At 37.7% G+C, this 18,581-nt stretch overlaps 1 protein-coding gene across 4 annotated transcripts in view; it reads right to left on the reverse strand.

Moving 5' to 3' along the window:
- Positions 1-18,581, reverse strand: part of CFAP299 (cilia and flagella associated protein 299) — a 585,593-nt gene that overhangs the window by 35,100 nt on the left and 531,912 nt on the right. The window contains exon 5 of one of the 4 annotated variants that reach the window (XR_009259483.1): positions 1,690-1,847. The exons of the other annotated variants lie outside the window; for them this stretch is intronic. The gene's annotated coding sequence lies outside the window, so the exon portion shown is untranslated. The remainder of the gene's footprint in view (positions 1-1,689; positions 1,848-18,581) is intronic. 4 annotated transcript variants of the gene reach the window in all.

Here is an 18,581-nt window from a genome sequence, read left to right on the forward strand (position 1 = left end):
GGCAATCAGAAGTCAGGATTCTGATTTAAATTGGGTCTGCAACAAGCAGTAGCAACGACGAGTTAGTAGTGGGAAAAGGCTGACTGGGAGGTGGAACTTGGGAAGAATACTCGTTTTTAAACAGCGGATGTTGTGTTCCTTTCTTGAATAGCAAAATCAAATTTGTGGGCCACAGCCAGAATGAAAGTATGGAATAGCATAGAATACAATGGAAAATATCAGAAGGCACTTCACCGGGAAGGTGAACAAAAGTTTCACAAAATACTTATTTAGTGTATTTATTTAGAGACTCAGTTCACCCCTTATTCCCCTTTTAAAAAATGTATTGTGGAATATTTCAAACATACCTAAAACAAGAGAGACTAATGAATCCCCATGGGCCCATTTGCAGCTTCAACAATTCTTCACAAAGGGCCCATTGGAATCATCTCTTTTCTCCCACAAACTCATTCCCATCAACTAGATTATTTTATGTCAAGTCTCAGACATCATATCTTTTCATCCAAAAAAGAACTTCAGTGTGGACTGTGTGGTTTTGTGATATAATAAGAAATATATATCTGGTCTTCATCCTGTTCGAGGCACTGGGCTCCTAAAACCCTTGTAATTTCCTGAGTGACAGGTTGAGAGGAGCGTCTGTTCTTCACAATGAGTTCCTTCCAACCACGCCTGAGTTTATGCCAATGAGGCGACTCTTGGTGGGGCCTTAGATAGCTTCAGGATAGGAGCTGGTTGTCACAGGAAACAACCATGTGATTTGCGAGTTAGAACCTTCAGCCTGACCCTCCCATCTCTGTAGAGGGGAGAGGGGCTAGAGGGCTAGAGATGGAGTTAATCGCCAATCTTTCATACGTATGTAACGAGACCTCTATAAAAACCTGAAACAATTGGGTTTGGAGAGATTCTGGGCCAGTGAACACATTTGCATTTCATGAAGATGGTGTACCCCAAATTCCATGGGAACAGAAGCTCCTGTGCTCACAGCCTCCCAGACATCACCCTATGAACCTCTTTCTTGGCTGTTAATCTGTATTTTTATAATTTTTTTTTATAAAAGCCCTGTAAGCATAAGTAAATATGTCCTTGGGTTTTGTGGGCTGTTCAAGCAAATCATCAAACCCGAGGGTGGTGGTGGTGTGGGAACTCTTGACTTTGTAGCCACTGGACAGAAGAGTGGGCATCCCTGAGATCCATTACTTGCAATTGGCATCTGAAGTAAGGGCAGAGTTGTGGGACTGAGCCTTTCAGAAGTGTTGTGAGCAGAGTCAACAATCTTCCTTTAATCTTTCAAAGATCACTTTTAAAACTGTAACCACATTTTATTATCATGCCTTAAAATTGTAATTGTGTAGTATCACCAAGTACCCAGTTGGTACTCAAAGTTCACCAACTGTCCCATTTATTTCTTTTCAAGTGTGGTTTGCTCAACTCAGAATCTAAACAAGATCCATATTTTGTAGGAGTCCTGAGATGTCAATCAATGGAGGACAAAGAGCCCTCGCATGCACTGAGATGATTTCGAACCAATGTGAGGTAAATGACCAAAGAACAGCATAAAAATAAGATACTGACAGCTCTTGTAATTGATGGTCATGTAGAATTTTCAGAGAGAAGATAAAGTGCTTAGACTGTAATAAGATTCAGAGTTGGATATATACAGTAAGAGAGCAAATGCATTCATGAACACACCTACATGTGCAGTTGATCACTTGCCAGTCCTTGTCACTTTTGAAGAAACTTCTCCCTTCTTATAATATCACAGAGAAAAGGGGCAAAGATGTTCCTGAATCTTGGTTTCCTGGCACTGAGAGCAGCATATATACACTATATGCTGTTTTCTGTATATCCTGAGAGCGAAAGTAAAGGGTGAAAAAAGACAGTGGTCAGTGTGGTGACAGGGTCACAGCTTGGGACTCAGTTGGACGCAACTCCAACTCCCCAAACTGGGGGAAGCCTGAGAGTGTCGGTAAGCCCCCATTCCTACCTGGCTGGGGTCAAACTGTTCTTTAGCAGAAGTTCTTTGAAGGCAAAGCCCACAGCAACCATGAAGGAAACCGTCCTTGAGTTAGTGATTTGTTTTTTCCTTAGGAGAAGGTTTTTTTAAGGAAAATGTAAATGTTTTGCAGCTTTTGTCTTTGTTTAGGAAGTAGCAGGCAAGCAGCTGATTAGACAACATACATCTGACCTACAGTCACTGACCTGGTGAGCACACAATTTTGCCCAATAGCCAATCTCCTATCTCTTTAATATATATTTGTGTGTATGTGTGTATGTTACATATATGTATATTATATATGCTATATTTATATACCTATGAAATTTATATTTATAATATTTAAAATATACTTATAAAATTTTATAATCATAATATTTCTTTACAGTTTTTTCTTTTTGAGAGAGAGAGAGAGAGAGAGAGAGAGAGAGAGAGAGAGAGAGAGAGAGAATGAGTAGGAAAGGGGCAGAGAGAAGGAAAGAGAGAATCCCAAGCAGGTTCTAAACTTATAGTGTGGGTTCGACACAGGCAGGGCTGAATCTCACAAACCGTGAGATCATGACCTGAGCCCAAATCAAGAGCTACCCAGGAGCCTCTATATTCATAATATTTTAACATTTATAACACTTTAAGATTTTGAGTTGGGAACTTAGGAGGGATTTCAATTTTCTCTCTTATACTTCATACTCTTCTACAGTTTACATATTTTCCACAAGAGTAGGCATAACTTTTAAATCCAAAAAGAGCAAAAGTGTTTCTTTTATTTATTTTTAAAAAATTTTTTTTAATCTATTTTTGAGACAGAGAGAGACAGAGCATGAATGGGGGAGGGGCAGAGAGAGAGGGAGACACAGAATCCAAAGCAGGCTCCAGGCTCTGAGCTGTCAGCACAGAGCCCGACGCGGGGCTCGAACTCACGGAGTGTGAGATCATGACCTGAGCTGAAGTCGGACGCTTAACTGACTGAGCCATCCAGGTGCCCCAAAAGTGTTTCTTTTTAAATGGAGGAACTAGAAAATCCTTTGCTATAAGATGTGTATCCAGTAGATAAATAAAATACTAGGTTTTCTTTTGGCTCTAAACATCTGTCTGTGATATGCTTTGTAAGATTACATGAAAAACCTTGGGGTAGAAACTGGGGTCAATTTTGAGAAACAGTAACCTTTAGGTTTTTATCTAGGATAGTAAGAATACACATGAAATCCACCTATGAATAGTTAAGCTATTGTGCTTTCAAGAACAATATTTATAATTACCCCTCAAGTTTTGAGTCATGAAATCATAAAAAAAAAAACAATTGTGTCTGTTTCCTTACCTTTTATAATTCACAAGTAAAACTGAGAGTGTATCTGCCAACTGTATATCTCAAAAAATCTGTGCTATTCACAAGTATACAAAATAATAACAGTCACTCTTCAAAAATAGTAAGCAAAGCTGGCTATCTTGTAAAAAGAACGTCATCACTGCTAATGTTAGAAAAAATGACCTCCTTGAAAAATCTCATCTTTTCTTGTTGTTTTAGTTACTGTTTATATGTTAAAAGTTCCATATATATTTCCCTGCCCAGTCATCTCAGAGATTCAGATGTACCTATCTATCCATGGTGTTCTAGATATTCCACACCATTTTATTTTTTTTATTTTTTATTTTTTATTTTTTTAATTTTTTTTATTAAAAAAAATTTTTTTTTAACGTTTATTTATTTTTGAGACAGAGAGAGATAGAGCATGAACGGGGGAGGGTCAGAGAAAGAGGGAGACACAGAATCTGAAACAGGCTCCAGGCTCTGAGCTGTCAGCACAGAGCCCGACGCGGGGCTCGAACCCACGAACTGTGAGATCATGACCTGAGCTGAAGTCGGACGCTTAGCCGACTGAGCCACCCAGGCGCCCCTCCACACCATTTTAAATGCAACCTGCGCAGAACTGATCTTGATCTTCTCCCTGAGCTACCATCACCTTGAATTTTCTATCTTATGTTTGCCAATTCCTGTTTATTGAGATACCCCTGACTTTGACTTGGAATCATGTTCACTTCTTCCCTGTCCTTACAGCCCATTTACATACAGTGCTGCTAATTTCCCTCCGTAAGTATTTGTCCCATTGGGCAGGCCCCTTATCACTTGTCCCTCCACCACGACCCTAATCCAGGTCCTGAGCAGCAGCTTGTTTGTCTCCTTGCCTCCTGTTTTATATCTATTCAATCCATCTTCCTCACAGCCTCCAGGGGTGTTTCTCACACATGGATTTAACCATGCAAATCCCTTTCAATGACTCATTATCACTTATAGCAGAAATTCCAACCTTCTTAATTTGGCTTGCATGGCCCTTCATGTTCTACTGCTTTGTGTTTGAGGTTTATGCCGTAGCAACCCTGAACTGCTAATAGTTGCTTTTTTATAGATCACGTTATTTATTATTTTTTTTTTCAGTTTTATGCCTTTGTTCATGCTGTCCCCTTGGCTTAAATCCTATTTCCCTATCGTCCATGCTTGGAAATGCCTACACATTCCATACGAATAAGTTCTGTCAGCACCTCTTCTGGTTAGTCTTGCCTTTCTCCCACCCGAATTCCCTCTACAGTTTCCTTTATACTTGGATATGTCCTGGGTAAATCTAGATCACCGTATTTCCAAATTGTTTTATGATTATCTCTCTATGTTGGGCACTATGCCCAATGCATAATAGGTTTACAAATAGAAATTTAGAAAATAAAGTAATAAATCACGTGTGGGAGGGTATAATCACTTCCTGGGGATTAAGGATATGATTTTGGGTTTGGTGCTTGTCTTTGTCAATTAACAGAGGGGGAAACTGTCACAAATATTTAGACTCAAGGGAGGCAAATATACCTACAGGAAATAAGAAAATGGTTGTTAATTCATGGGGAACAGAATTAGTTAATAGAAGGAATTTGTGTTTTTCATAAGGATTTGGTCGAGTACCCTTCAATAAGAAAATAATATTTTATTAGTAAATTGGATTTTTAATTTCAGTCGTATTTAGAAAATCAGCCACAGGCCAAAATAGAAGTCTTCATCCTTATTTAACAACACCTCAGACCTTCCTTTCTTGAATCCCCCCAAGTGCCCCCTGCCAAAGTAGTAGAAAATGAGGTGAGAGTTCACCCCCTGCTGCAGAGAGAAGTCATAGGCATTCAGGAGACTTCTTGAGATCATTAGTAAGCAACAAAAAGAAACTGGAGGTCGAGGCATCACTATTTTGTAGTGAAAGGTCACATATCAAAGGACAGTCTGGCTCAGAGACATCACATGGAAAGGAGCTAAAAGGAAGATGTAATACAGGAAGCAAAAGTAGGAGAAAAAGTTAGAATTTTGAGGATAAGAGAGCGTCCATGTGGCATACCCTCTCAAGACCTAAGGACACGGTGTGAAGACTTCAGTCATGAGTCTTGGCCCCTTCTGTGGTACAAAGAAACAGGTTAGGTGATGACAGTACAATCTAGCTAGAACCCTTCACGACCCCACTCCCATTGCTTAGTTTAGCTTTGGTTCAATTTGGTTCAGCCAGGAAATGCTTCCATCTCCAACAGGATCCAGTATGTATTCAATGGAAGGAAGATAGATGAGTCATGGGTAGACTGAAGAGCTAGTTACCTGGCTCCATATTAGTCTCTGGGTATTTACCAATCCTCATGATGAACTATTTCTCAGGAGAGATTTCTGATCGGGATTATTTGTCTTGCTCCATAGATGTGAAAGAAAACATAAAAGAGTAGAAGTAACTTTGATGCAAGATCCAAAGGTGGCGAAATGGGTGAGAAAACACATTGTATAAGAGTAATACTTTGAGGATAATAGGTACAGCACAGGGAATATAATAATCAATGGTGTTGTAATAGTGTTACATAGTGACAGACGGTAGCTACACTTGTGAGCTCAGCATAACATATAGCTTGTGGAATCCCCATGTTGTACACCTGACATTGCATGACACTTATACTTCCAAATAGATTAATGGACTACAATGCAAACTATAAAACAATGGATAATATATAAATGATGTATAACGACAAAAAAGAGTAGTGTTTTTCGTAAAAGGAGGTTCTGCATGTCTAAATTTTTCAGAATTTTAATTTTAATTTATTTAATTTTTTTTTTTGGTCATATAACATATTTTTTATTTAAATTCAAGTTAGTTAACATACAGTGTAGTCTTGGCTTCAGGAGTAGAACCCAGTGATTGATCTCTTACATATGACACCCAGTGCTCATCCAGAAAAGTGCCCTCTTTAATACCCATCACCCATTTAACCCGCCCCCATCAACCACCTCCTCTCCAACGACCCTCAGTTTGTTTTCTGTAAAGAATTTTTTAAAACAGTTCAGATAATTCTCTAAGATAGAAATTATGTTTGTGGCCCACATTGTGGAGCTGGGTGAAGTATTCTAGCGGGCCCACAGATAGGAGAGCACATCAAAACCCTGACCGTGTAAGTGATCTGGGGTAGGCATCCAATTTTTGGCACCCGAGGCACTTGGGTTCATGTAAGAAAACTACAGTCACCTTAATTGTATCTGTATGGTGATCTTTGTAATAGTAGAACCTAACATTGGTCTGTAATTAATAGAAATTACTACATTTTCCTCAAATGAATTCAATGTGCTGAGAGTATGTGTACCAGATAAATTTGGCCTGAAACAATAGAAAATGATGTCCACCTAGTAATGAAATAATTCAAACATTGAATTGGTGAGTCACGGACTCAGAAGAAAAACATTTTCTTGTGTAGCTTTGAAAATGGAAAAACTGCTTAACTTTTAAGTAATGGATAATTCAACTTTACCTGAGGATCTCGTACTGATGGTGGAAAATGGAAAACATTGCAATAGCCTGAAACTATAATAGAAAATTCTACCCATTTGAATTATAATGTGCTGAGAACTGCAGATGACTGCATTTTTGCTTAGACAGGATTGTGACCAGGGGCTAAATTCTTGAACTTCATGTACCACATTTGTCCAATAAGTTGAATTAGAGAGTTGTATGGTAATTCAACATGGTTATTAAAACATATAGAGGCTAAAATACTGATATAATATATTGGATTAGAACCTGCATTGTGGAATCTAGAAACCATCTAACTAGGAATATTCTCCTTGGCAATTTGCTCAACTTGGAGCATGCTTTAGGAACTAATATTTAGCACTAAATTCAGGTCCTCAGGGTTTTGGGTTTAGTGCCAAACTGTGTAAACTACAGACAGTCCTTGGCTTTTGCCCATTCACGTTAAAAAAAATTTTTTTTTAAATATTTATTTATTTTGGAGAGGTGGGAGGGGCAAAGAGAGAGGGAGCCACAGAATCCTGAAGCAGGCTCCAGGCTCTGAGCTGTGAGCACAGAGCCCAATGTGGGGCTTGAACTCACAAAGTTGAGATCAGGACCTGAGCTGAAGTCAGAGGCCTAGCCAACTGAGCCACCCAGGCACCCCTTGACTATTCACCTTATAACTAATAGTTACACGTTCTGTTCTGTGGGGCTCTTCCCTCACTAGCTTGATTGAAAGAGGGGCTGCTCTTGCGGCCAGACACCTCAACTACCATCACAGTCTACAGATCTTTTACTTTCATGTACCTTACTTACAGATGGACCCTGTAAATAAAACTTCCATCCTCTGAGACAGTTCCCTGAACCTAGAGCTGTCTTGATTTAGCAGCTGCCCCTGAAACAACCCAAACACCAAACCGTTAGATTTGTAAGATTCCATCGTCCTCTCCTCCCTCCTTTCCTCTGCCCTTCTTCCTCTTTTGGAGCTGCAATTGTGCAGCCTAAGTAGGGTGGGAAAGTATCCTTTTATTTTGGGGTGGGGGAATATGTATTATTGGCAGCAAAACATGTAAATTTATAAAAACGTGTTTTACAAACCATTATTATAAATTAAAGATAGTTATCAGTTTGTCATTGAGAGTTTAGGCGTGCCTGGGTGGTTCAGTTGGTTGAGCGTCTAACTTTGTTCAGGCCATGATCTCACGGTTAGTGAGTTTGAGCCCCTCATCAGGATCTCTGCTGTCAGCATGGAGCCTGCTTTGGATCCTCTGTTTCCCTCTCTCTCTGCCCCTCCCTGCTTGCACTACCTCTCTCAAAAATAAACACTAAAAAAAAGTTCACACACACACACACACACACACACACACACACACCCCAGACGTAATACTACCAATGAATTTACCTAAGTGCAATATATAACACTGTTGGGGAAAGTATAGTAAATGTTTCTAATAGCCAGTTTGCTAACTTCTGGAAAACAAATCTTATGTAAAGTGGGATCTACAAGGATAAGCTAGATATGATTAAGTCATAAATCACAATCTATTATTTATTAGCTTTTCCTTCACTTTAAAGTGGGGAGAAGGGTGCCTGGTGGCTCAGTTGGGAAAGTACGTGACTCTTGATCTTGGGTCATGAGTTCAAGCCCCACATTGGGTGTAGAGATTGCAAAAATAAATAAATAAATAAATAGATAAATAAAGTGGGGAGGAAATTTGCTTTGTTATTCATAGCCTTGGAAACCAGAAATTTATCTCCTAATTGGAGTCAAGGCATGTAGTAACAAAAGAGAGGTAAGCAAAGTACTTGTTTTAGGTTTATTGTGAAATCAACTGAATCATTATAGGCCAATTACTGGGAGATTACCCAGTGTTACCCAGCTGCTTTATTCATGAGTGGAATAGAAAACTAGGACATAATAAGAGACTGACATTTAAGGTGAATGAATCAAGAAAATCATGTTTGATTTGCATCTTCTTAAGAAGCTTTTCAAAAATGTTTGCAAGTTAGCAGAGTTAATGGTGCAGTGTATAACCCTGGGCAGAATAGCAAGAAATTTAATTTTACTTCTAACTGTGCCATAAATCTGAGCTAAATTTCCCAACAACAATTTTTACATCTACTCAATAAGGCATCTGGAGTAGGTGATTTCTAAAGTGCCCTAGAATGCCATAATTTATGTTTTTATCTAATTAATTCAGAGTGGTACTGGTGAATGGGTTGCTACCCCAGAAAATTGTTTGTAGAGAAAATTGTGTGTTGTGTTTTGGAAATTGTCTGTATCATGGAACAAACAAAATCATAATGTGTTGTGTTTCTAAAGCCTATTTCTGCTGTATGAAATCTTTCCTCAAAATGCAAAAGGCTCAGATTCTTTGGGAAATGTGCCATGAAAAGGAAATGAAAGCATTAGCCTGGCAACTGCTGGTGGGGACTATTGAACTATTTGGAGGCTTGTTTATGTGAAGGTTAGCCAAAATCCTCGTAAAGAATATGGGCTGGAGTCCCCTCAAACACAACAGTTTATGCGAGGCTTCCAATACTTGTGTAAGTAATTACACAAGAATAGCTTCCCTTGCATTATTATGATATTTCTAATTCCTTTTCAAATCTAGAAACCAAAAGGCATTCAAAATCTAAAACAGAGAAAATATTATTAGTTTTTCTTTTATTAAAGTAAGATTGACGCGAGGATAGAGTTTAGAACAGTAACACGTTTAAAAAGCAACTAAACTTATCCATATTAACCATGCCTCTTTTTGTCCAGACTTAGGTCTCCTGCTCAGATCTGCTGTTTGTGAAACTGTATGTTATTTTTCAACAGCCTCCAGGACATTGTTACTTGGATGTGCCACCTTCATCATAAAACAGAAGTCCAAAACTTACTCATCATCTCCCCTTGAAAGCTATTTTTCCTTGTCCATTTCTTTTAGTATCATCTTGGATAGGAATCTTGGTAGTCATCAACCCTTCCCTTTCCATTTCTAATATCACTTTATCCAGTTTGTCACCATGCTTTTTCTGTCTAATAATTTCTTCCTTGCAAATGCTGTTCATATGAACCATTTTCTCTCTTCTTGCTGCTCTATGCTCATCACTATTGAGCAACCCCTGGATTAAATTGACTTCCTAGCTGTTCTCCCTATTTCTAGCCTTTCTTTTCTTGAAAGAACATATTACTTCATCCCAGAATTTATTTCCTTATATTGTATCATTTATCTTCTCAAAAATCAGTAATAGCTCCATCTTTACTCTTAAATTAAGTTGGAACTTGGCTGTTCAGCTTGACTGTCAGTCAGTGTCTTTTATAGTTTATATTCCCTTATTTATATAATCCAAACAACCATTATTCTCCTTTCAGCTAGAATTTTCTGGAACCTGCTCTGACTACATTGAAAAAATAAAGAGTTTATTAAAAATATCAAAGGAAGAGTTCCCAGAACTCACACAGGATTGGAAGCAGTTCATGTTCTCCCCAGCCAGCATGCAGAGACCACAGAATACATAGATTATTGGGAAGAATCACTGGAACAGCCTCGACCTAGATTTGAGGCTATTTGGACCTGACCAAACACAGTTTAACAAGACCTCATTGATTCCAAATAACTTAGTTACATTTTAAGACAAAGTGCAACATTCTTTAAAGGAATAAAGTATCCAGAACCCAAAAATGTAGAATCCACAGTGCCCACTATCCAATCAATATACTAGATATTAGACATACAAAGAAACACGAAGATATGATCCACAACCAGAAGAAAATATCAACTAATGGAAATAGACTCAGAAATGACAAAGAAGATGGGGGTAGGAGACAATTATAAAATGCCTAGTCTATATTTTATAAACATGCTCAAAATTTACATGGTAAGAAAAGAATATTGAAGGTATGAAAATAACCAAATAAAATCTTAGAGAGGAAAAATATATCTAAAATAACAAATACATTTCAGAGGATTAAGATTAGGATTAGACACTGCAGAAAGTAAAAAAAAAAATAATGAATTTGAAGACATGTTAATAGAAACTACCACCCCGTCCCATACACACACAAAATAATAGAAACTTAGTGAGCTAACATATATATAATTGGTGTCCTACAAGGAGAGAGAGGAGAGAGAGATGGAGAATCCAGGAAGGTAGTAGAAAGGGAGTTCTGAAAAAAATACTTGAAGAAATGAAGGCTTAAATTTTTCCAAATTTAATGAAAACTACAAACCCACAGATTTACAGTTCAATGAACTTCAAGTAGAGCAAATACCAAAGAAAAATTACACCAAGGTACCAGGGTACCCCAAATTATGAAAAATATATCAAAGCGTGGAAAATCAATGACAAAAAGAAAAAAATATTTGAAACCAGATAAAAGATACATGGTGTGCATGTATAAAAAAGGGTAAGGATGATAGACAATATCTCATCAGAAACTATGTAAGCTGGAAAAGCAGTGGACTGACATCTTCAAAGTACTTAAAAAATCTTGTCACCTTAGAATTCTATCTATATTTCTCAAAAATAAAGGTGAAATGAAGACACTTAGGAAAAAAGATAATTGAGAGAAACTTCCAAGCCTTTTTAAATAATTTAAATAAATGGATCAAAGCAAAAATTGCAAGAACATTTAGAAGATATTTGAAATAAATGAAAACGAAAAGAAATATATAGAAATTTGTAGGAGGATACTACAGCAGTGCTTAGAGAAAGATTATGGCAATAAATGCTTATATTAGAAAAAAAAATCCTCCAATAAGTGATCTAAGAAAAAAGGAAATGATAAAGATAAAAGTATGCATCAATAAACTTGAGGGCAGAACACAACAGAGAAAATCTATGAAATTAAAAAGCTTGTTCCTTGAAAAGATCAATAAAATTGAAAAGCCTCCAGTTGGTTTGATCGAGAAAAAAGTGAGAAGACATATCCTACAGATAGTAAAAAGGGTAATGAGGAAATATTATGAGCAAATTTATGTTAATAAAATTGACAACCTAGATGAGACCTGACAAGCTCTTTGAAAGCACAAACTATCAAAGCTTAACTGAGGAAGTAGATAACCTGAAGAACTCTCTATATAAGTTCATGCAAAGATGTTCACTGCAAGAGTGCCTGTGTGGTTCAGTCGGATAAGCATCTGACTCTTGATATTATTGGCTCAGGTCATGATCTGACAGTTTGTGAGATCAAGCCCTTCATGGGGCTGTGCTGACAGCATGGTGCCTGCTTGGGATTCTCTCTCTCCCTCTCTCTTTGTCCCTTCCCACTTGCACTCTCTCTCTCAAAATAAATAAATAAAAATAAATGTTTTTTTCCTCGGGGCTCCTGTGTGGCTCAATCCGTTGAGCGTTGGACTCTTGATCTCAGCTCAGGTCATGATTTCAAGGTTCTTGGGTTTGAGCCCCACGTAGGGCTCTGTGCTGACAGTGCAGAGCCTGCTTGGGATTCTCTCTCTCCCTCTTTTCTGTCCCTCCCTTGTTTGAGTGCATGCTCTCTGTCTCAAAATATGTGAACTTAAAAAATAAAAAGATGTTCACTGCCATTTGTCATTAGAGAAATGTAAATTAAATCTACAATATACCACTACATTAGTGGTTCTCAGTAAGGAGGAGTGTATTTACCCCCAGGGGACTTTTGGCAACGTCTGGAGACAATTTTGATCATTATAACTGGAGGGGTGCTACTGGCATCCTGTAGGTAGAGGACACCTTACAATGAACAGAACACAAATTCTCTGTCTCCAAATGTCAATAGTGCCGAGCTTATGAAAACTGATACACACACACACACACACACACACACACACACACTAAAATAGCTGAAATTAAAAAGACTTAAAATACCAATGTTGGCAAGGATGTGGAGCAAAAGCAACTCATAAAATGTTGATAGAGGGGAACCTGGGTGGCTCAGTCAGTTAAGTGTCAGACTTCAGCTCAGGTCATGATCTCTCGGTTTCAAGCCCCACATAGGACTCTGTGCTGACAGCTCAGAGCCTGGAGCCTGCTTCAGAATCTGTGTCTCCCTCTCTCTCTCTACCCCTTCCACACTTGTGCTCTGTCTCTCTCTCTCTCTTAAAAATAAATAAACATTAAAAAAATTTTAAAAAAAGTAAAATGCTGATAGAAGTGAAAAATGTTGCACTGTCTTTGGACAAAAGTTTGGCAGTTTCTTATAATGTTAAATATGAACGTACTGTATTCAATGATCCCACTGATAGGTATTTACCCAAGAAGAATGAAAACTTACATCCACACAAAGATTATCTGTTTTATTCAGATGTATCTATTTTATTCAGATTTTCTACAAACTGGGAAGAACTCAAATGTCCATCAACTGGTAAATGAATAAACAGACTATAGATTAGATACAGATATAGACGATATAGATATAGATAGATATATAGGAACACCACTAAGAAATGAAAAGGAATAAACTATTGATACATGCAACAGCATGGATGACTCTCAAAAGCATTAATCTAAGTGAAATGAGTCATAAACCAAAAACCACTTGCTGTTTAATTTCATTTATACAAAATTCAAGAGAAAGACATACTATAGGACCCAAAAAGCAGATCAATGGGGCTAGAGTGGAGTTGGTGATTGACTATATAAAGGGGTAAAAGATCATATCTCAAAATAAACTGATTAAATTTAAAAAAGAAAGAAAGAAAGAAAGAAAGAAAGAAAGAAAGAAAGAAAGAAAGAAAGAAAGAAAGAAAGAAAGAAAAGGAAAGAAAGAGAACCTGTATGCCAAACACGGGAAACTCCTCTTACAGCTAGGAGTTTCAGAACCACTTAGCCTCTGTCAAAATCAGGAACACTCCTTCCCAGGTAGGAAGATGCATCTACAATTTCAGCTCTCTCTGCCTCTTCAGCCATAGTGCACACCACCAAATTAGATGCTTACCACCTGCCTCTTCTCCACAAAATCACTTCCACATTGCAGTAGGGAAGCCTATCATTTAGTGAGAATCCCAGCGGTCTGAAGTGTGAGCAATGTCTTTTGTTAGCTATCCAAATTCCACAGTACATTAAGGCATGTTAAATAGAAGTTGGAACTGAAAACAAATGAGCCATTCCAAAGTATCCACCACAATTCCTTAGCTCACCTTCAAGCAGTGACTAGCTCGTCTCTGCCCCACTTCACATGTAAAATATTTATTTTCTTCTTTGTCATCTGGGATTTCTCCCTTGCTGCCTCCCAAACTTTCCCTATTTGATTACTGTTATGTCCTTCTTTCCTTTTCTCTGGATCCTTACTATCTTTCCAAGTCTACTCCCAGCCTTTCTTTCTGACAGTACTGTCCTTAGGGCAGGGAAGCAGAGCTAATATCTCAGGGGCCCCCATGCTTTGGAGTGCCTTTCTAAAAAATCTCTAAGTTCCCTTTCAGTGGTACCTAGTGATGGGAACCAACTGTGGTAGTTAGCCCTATATGGGTGGAGAATCAGACTGCAACAAGACCTGTATTCTCCCTGGTCCTTGTTTTTCACTTCCTGGTGCTCTCTGACCCTTTGTCCCTGGCTCCTGCTTGTGGAGTCTACCAGAAGACTCAAAGAATCTCCAGAACCCCCACCTCTGGGGTCTTCAAAACCCTCTAGCTGGGCCCCTATTCCAGGAGGGTGGTTTTGTTAATGGATGGCTCCCACTGACTGTCACAGCATTTCCTTCATAGGATCACAGGAGATCGTGCTGCCAGATGAGGCTGAAGTTGGATTTTGAGTGATTCTCACTTATGTCAGACACAAGAAGTGTTCAGGACAACAGGTACGTCAGCTGTCACCTGTGTTGGGACTGCACCTTAATCAGGTCTGTAGCACCCCACACCCTCTACAGGCCCCAGGCAACGAAGGAGGCAGTGTTCCAGGGGTGGCCAGGCCTGTCTCTTCCATGGGCTTTCGACACTGCTGCTCAGTCAGGCCAGTTGGTTTTTCCAGTTGAAGTCCTCTCTGGGCTCTGATAGACATGATGACATTGTGTTCTCCTGGGTCTGTCTGAGGTCATGTGGGCCTAGGAAAGCATGGTCCTCACTCTCTCTGCCCATGAGCCCCCCACTGTTCTCCTGGTGTGAAAATCAGGGTGTGACGATAATTTGATGCTTAAACATTCTTTAACTGCACCCTAAATATGAATTTTGCAGTGGAGACAGAATAAGATCTTGGAGAAGAGGCACTGTATCTTAAGTATCATTTGCATCTTTTCCTGCATCTAGCTTTCTATTAGGCACAAGCATGTGCTTATTGTTTGTTTTTTCTCTGACAGATTGATTGAAAGGCCCACAGAATACTCAATATTCTCAATAAATCAAACATTCCATTTAAGGGATCAGATGCTTAATATTTCCTCACTAAATAAAAGAAGCTATTAAATAATGTTCACTTATTACCCTAGGGTCAGTATTCCTCAAAAAAAGAAAATAAAATATACCTTTTTTTTTCCTTTTAGCAATTGCAGACAAATTTTGCCCTTGTGATTGGGCTCTAAGTCTTTTATAATGTCAAAGACTAAAATGTTTTTTTGCGTAGTCTGAAAAAAAACCAAAACAGTAAGTGAATGGGTTTCTTGAATGTAAAATAAACGCCTCTTCCTTTTTTGTAAATCATTGGCCCCTTGAAGTACTTATTATAGCATTGTGCTGATCCTGACAGAAATAATTCTGACTTCCTTTCTCTGATATGCAGTATGGTTTTGGAGGTTGGTGTGATGTACTTTAGAAGGACATGAAAGTCATCATGAATTAATAGGATTGACCAGAATGTTATTGCAGTCAAGTTTTTTCCTAACAACCCTAAGCCTGACATCAATTTGGATGATGAATGCACTCAACTTAAATTTCCTCTTAGCATATAGACAAATTAATGGTAAAAAAAAAAAAAAAAAAATTGGAATAGTTACCTGGTTCCAAATCTATCAACATACTGTTAGTAGTAAAACTAAACCAAAAAAAAGTTTTGATTCTCTTTCTTTAGTCAACACATTCACTTGTACGTTTGATGTGAAAGTTTTTCTAAACTGATTTGTCACTATGTCAGAATAATGTCTTTGTGAGTTTTGCAGAATACATTGGGAGGAATGTGTGAGTGAAGAAGGTGGGGAAGGGGAGAAAAAGTAATGATAATAGAGAAAAAAAGATATAGAAGATGGATTAAAAAACCCCAAATCAAACAAAAATAAGAAAAAACCTTGAAATAATCAAATAGACCAGAAATACAAGAACACAGGATGAGACAAACAACTTGTGTTTTATTTTATTTAAATATTTTGAAGTGTTCGATTGTAAATACCTAAGTATTTTAAATATAAATATTTTAAGAGTAAAGTGTTAAATTTGAAATGAGTCAAGAAATTAAAAGTTAAAGATTAGGAAAAGTTTATGAAGATAGAGGGCTCTTGAACATGTTGTTGAATTATCCAAATTGCTTTTTTTTTTTTTTTTAATCTGGAAGTGCTTCTGATAATCTGTCATGAGAACTAGAGAGGATGGGGAAATGTTGCAGAGAACTCCGAGTTCATATTTCCCAGGTTATTCTACTTACAGAGTAGCCAATAATAACAATGACCTGTTTTAATGAACGTAATAACTTCTATAAAATAAACTCTCTGTCTGGAGATAAAGTTCAGATGTAAACTTTGATGTACCAACTTGCTAGTCTAAGAGGACTTTTTATGATCAACTGTATATTTCATGTATTAAACCTTTTCTTTGCATATTTAATTTTGATATAAATATCAATCTGTGAACTTTTTCAAGCATGGATTAATTCAAGCAATTATTATTCAAATTATACTCAGTAAAAAATAGGTTGTTTTATTTCCAAGTATGGTTTTAAAAAAATTCAATTATTTTACTATATTGAGCCATTAAAAAAACTGTTATTGGGGCGCCTGGGTGGCGCAGTCGGTTAAGCGTCCGACTTCAGCCAGGTCACGATCTCGCGGTCCGTGAGTTCGAGCCCCGCGTCAGGCTCTGGGCTGATGGCTCGGAGCCTGGAGCCTGCTTCCGATTCTGTGTCTCCCTCTCTCTCTGCCCCTCCCCCGTTCATGCTCTGTCTCTCTCTGTCCCAAAAATAAATAAATAAAAAACGTTGAAAAAAAAAATTAAAAAAAAAAACTGTTATTGTTGCAAGCCTGTTTCAGGAAAATACTGAAATTATATAAAGGGTTTAAAGCATACTGTTTTCTACATCTTACATAGTCCATTCTTCCCTTTTAGAATCACAGAGGCTTTATAGTTTTAGAATATTAAAATATTTCAATCTATGAAAGAGAATAAGAATTTTAAAAAATATGGTAACTTCTTTTTCCACTTGAATTTTAAGAGAGGCAAGGTGTAATGAAAAAAACTTCCTCAGAATGAAAAATTTCAAACTGCAAAGCATACACTGCATATTAAATTTCTAGTTTAAATGTTTTCTGGGACTCCAACATGGCATAGTATTGATACTATTCTTTTGGAATATTAGACCATCATATAGATTCATTTCTCACATCTGTTTAGAATAGCAAATTATGAATTTATCATTAAAATTGTTATAATAATTAAATTACAAATTTTAATCTGGTGCAACAGCTGAAAACTAAATCTTGTAACAAATATCCAGATAAACTTTTCTAGAAAATATTGAACTCTTTTTTTTTTTTTTACTACAATTATGAACCACCCTGGACACCTATTGACATCTGGTGCCTGTTGAACCTAATATAGTTAACTTTTAGTATTCAGGTAGGAGAAAAAATAAAGGCAATTGATAAAATACACTTGGATTCAAATCAAGAACTGCCACTGCAGATGTGAATTTTAAGTAAGTGATGACAGGTTTTGCATTTGTAAAATGGGGGAGAATTGTGAGAATGACAGAAAGTTGTGTAGGTAGTTTGGAGAGCACAAAGGCCTTAGCATGCTGTGAAACTACCCAGAGTTTGGGGGGGGTGCATAAGGTCAGGGTTAGCATATGACTCTCATTACCTGAGGGTTCATATCAGGTGGAACTAAGGCAGAATGTGCACGTGTGTATGTGTGTTTGTGTGCCCACAGGCACATGAATGTGTGTACATTTAAATGCATTTCCAAACATTTGGATTAAATCCAGAGCTGCGATTTTGGTATAGATCCAATACAAGAGTAAAGCAGTAATGAGACAGGTGAGCATTAATACCTTAGGGTAACATTAACCAACGCATTTTAGCATTTGTATCTATTGACAATGAAACAACCTTAGCAATATTACCCAAGGCATGGTGCACTCGAACCAACAAGGCAATGTGGCTTGCACACTTACTTCCAAAGGACATTTTGATCTGGAAATGTAATGAGAAGCAGCACTTCGGGAAATGCTTTCTCTCTGGTGACTCTAATATGTAGGGGCAGGGGCATCACCAAAGCAGAGTAGGCAAGAATAAAATTCTGGCACAGAAGCGACTCTATCTTGGATCCGTTCTCCACTAATTTTTTCCTAGCCTTGTTACTTAAGCAGGTAGGAATGTCATGCTAAATCCATATTCTGAAAAATATTAAAGAAGAAGTGGGGGAGAACAAAACCTGGACCCCCAAAAAATACTTTTTGAAGTTTAAACACTGCGGCACATTCTATAGGCAAAATAAAGTGAGCATTATTGACTTTGTTTTGCAGCAAGTTACACAACTTTGATAAATGCGACCCACAGATCTGTCCACCACTTACATTCAAGCTGTCATTGGATACAGATGTAAAATGTCTGAACCGCAACACTACAGTTCATTACACACTAACTTAGTGGCTATCGTGGACCATTGAGCGAACAGAAGGGTTCGTCAGTTGAGAAATTC

The sequence above is a fragment of the Neofelis nebulosa genome, chromosome 3, assembly GCF_028018385.1.
Source record: "Neofelis nebulosa isolate mNeoNeb1 chromosome 3, mNeoNeb1.pri, whole genome shotgun sequence".
Classification (NCBI taxonomy): domain Eukaryota; kingdom Metazoa; phylum Chordata; class Mammalia; order Carnivora; family Felidae; genus Neofelis; species Neofelis nebulosa.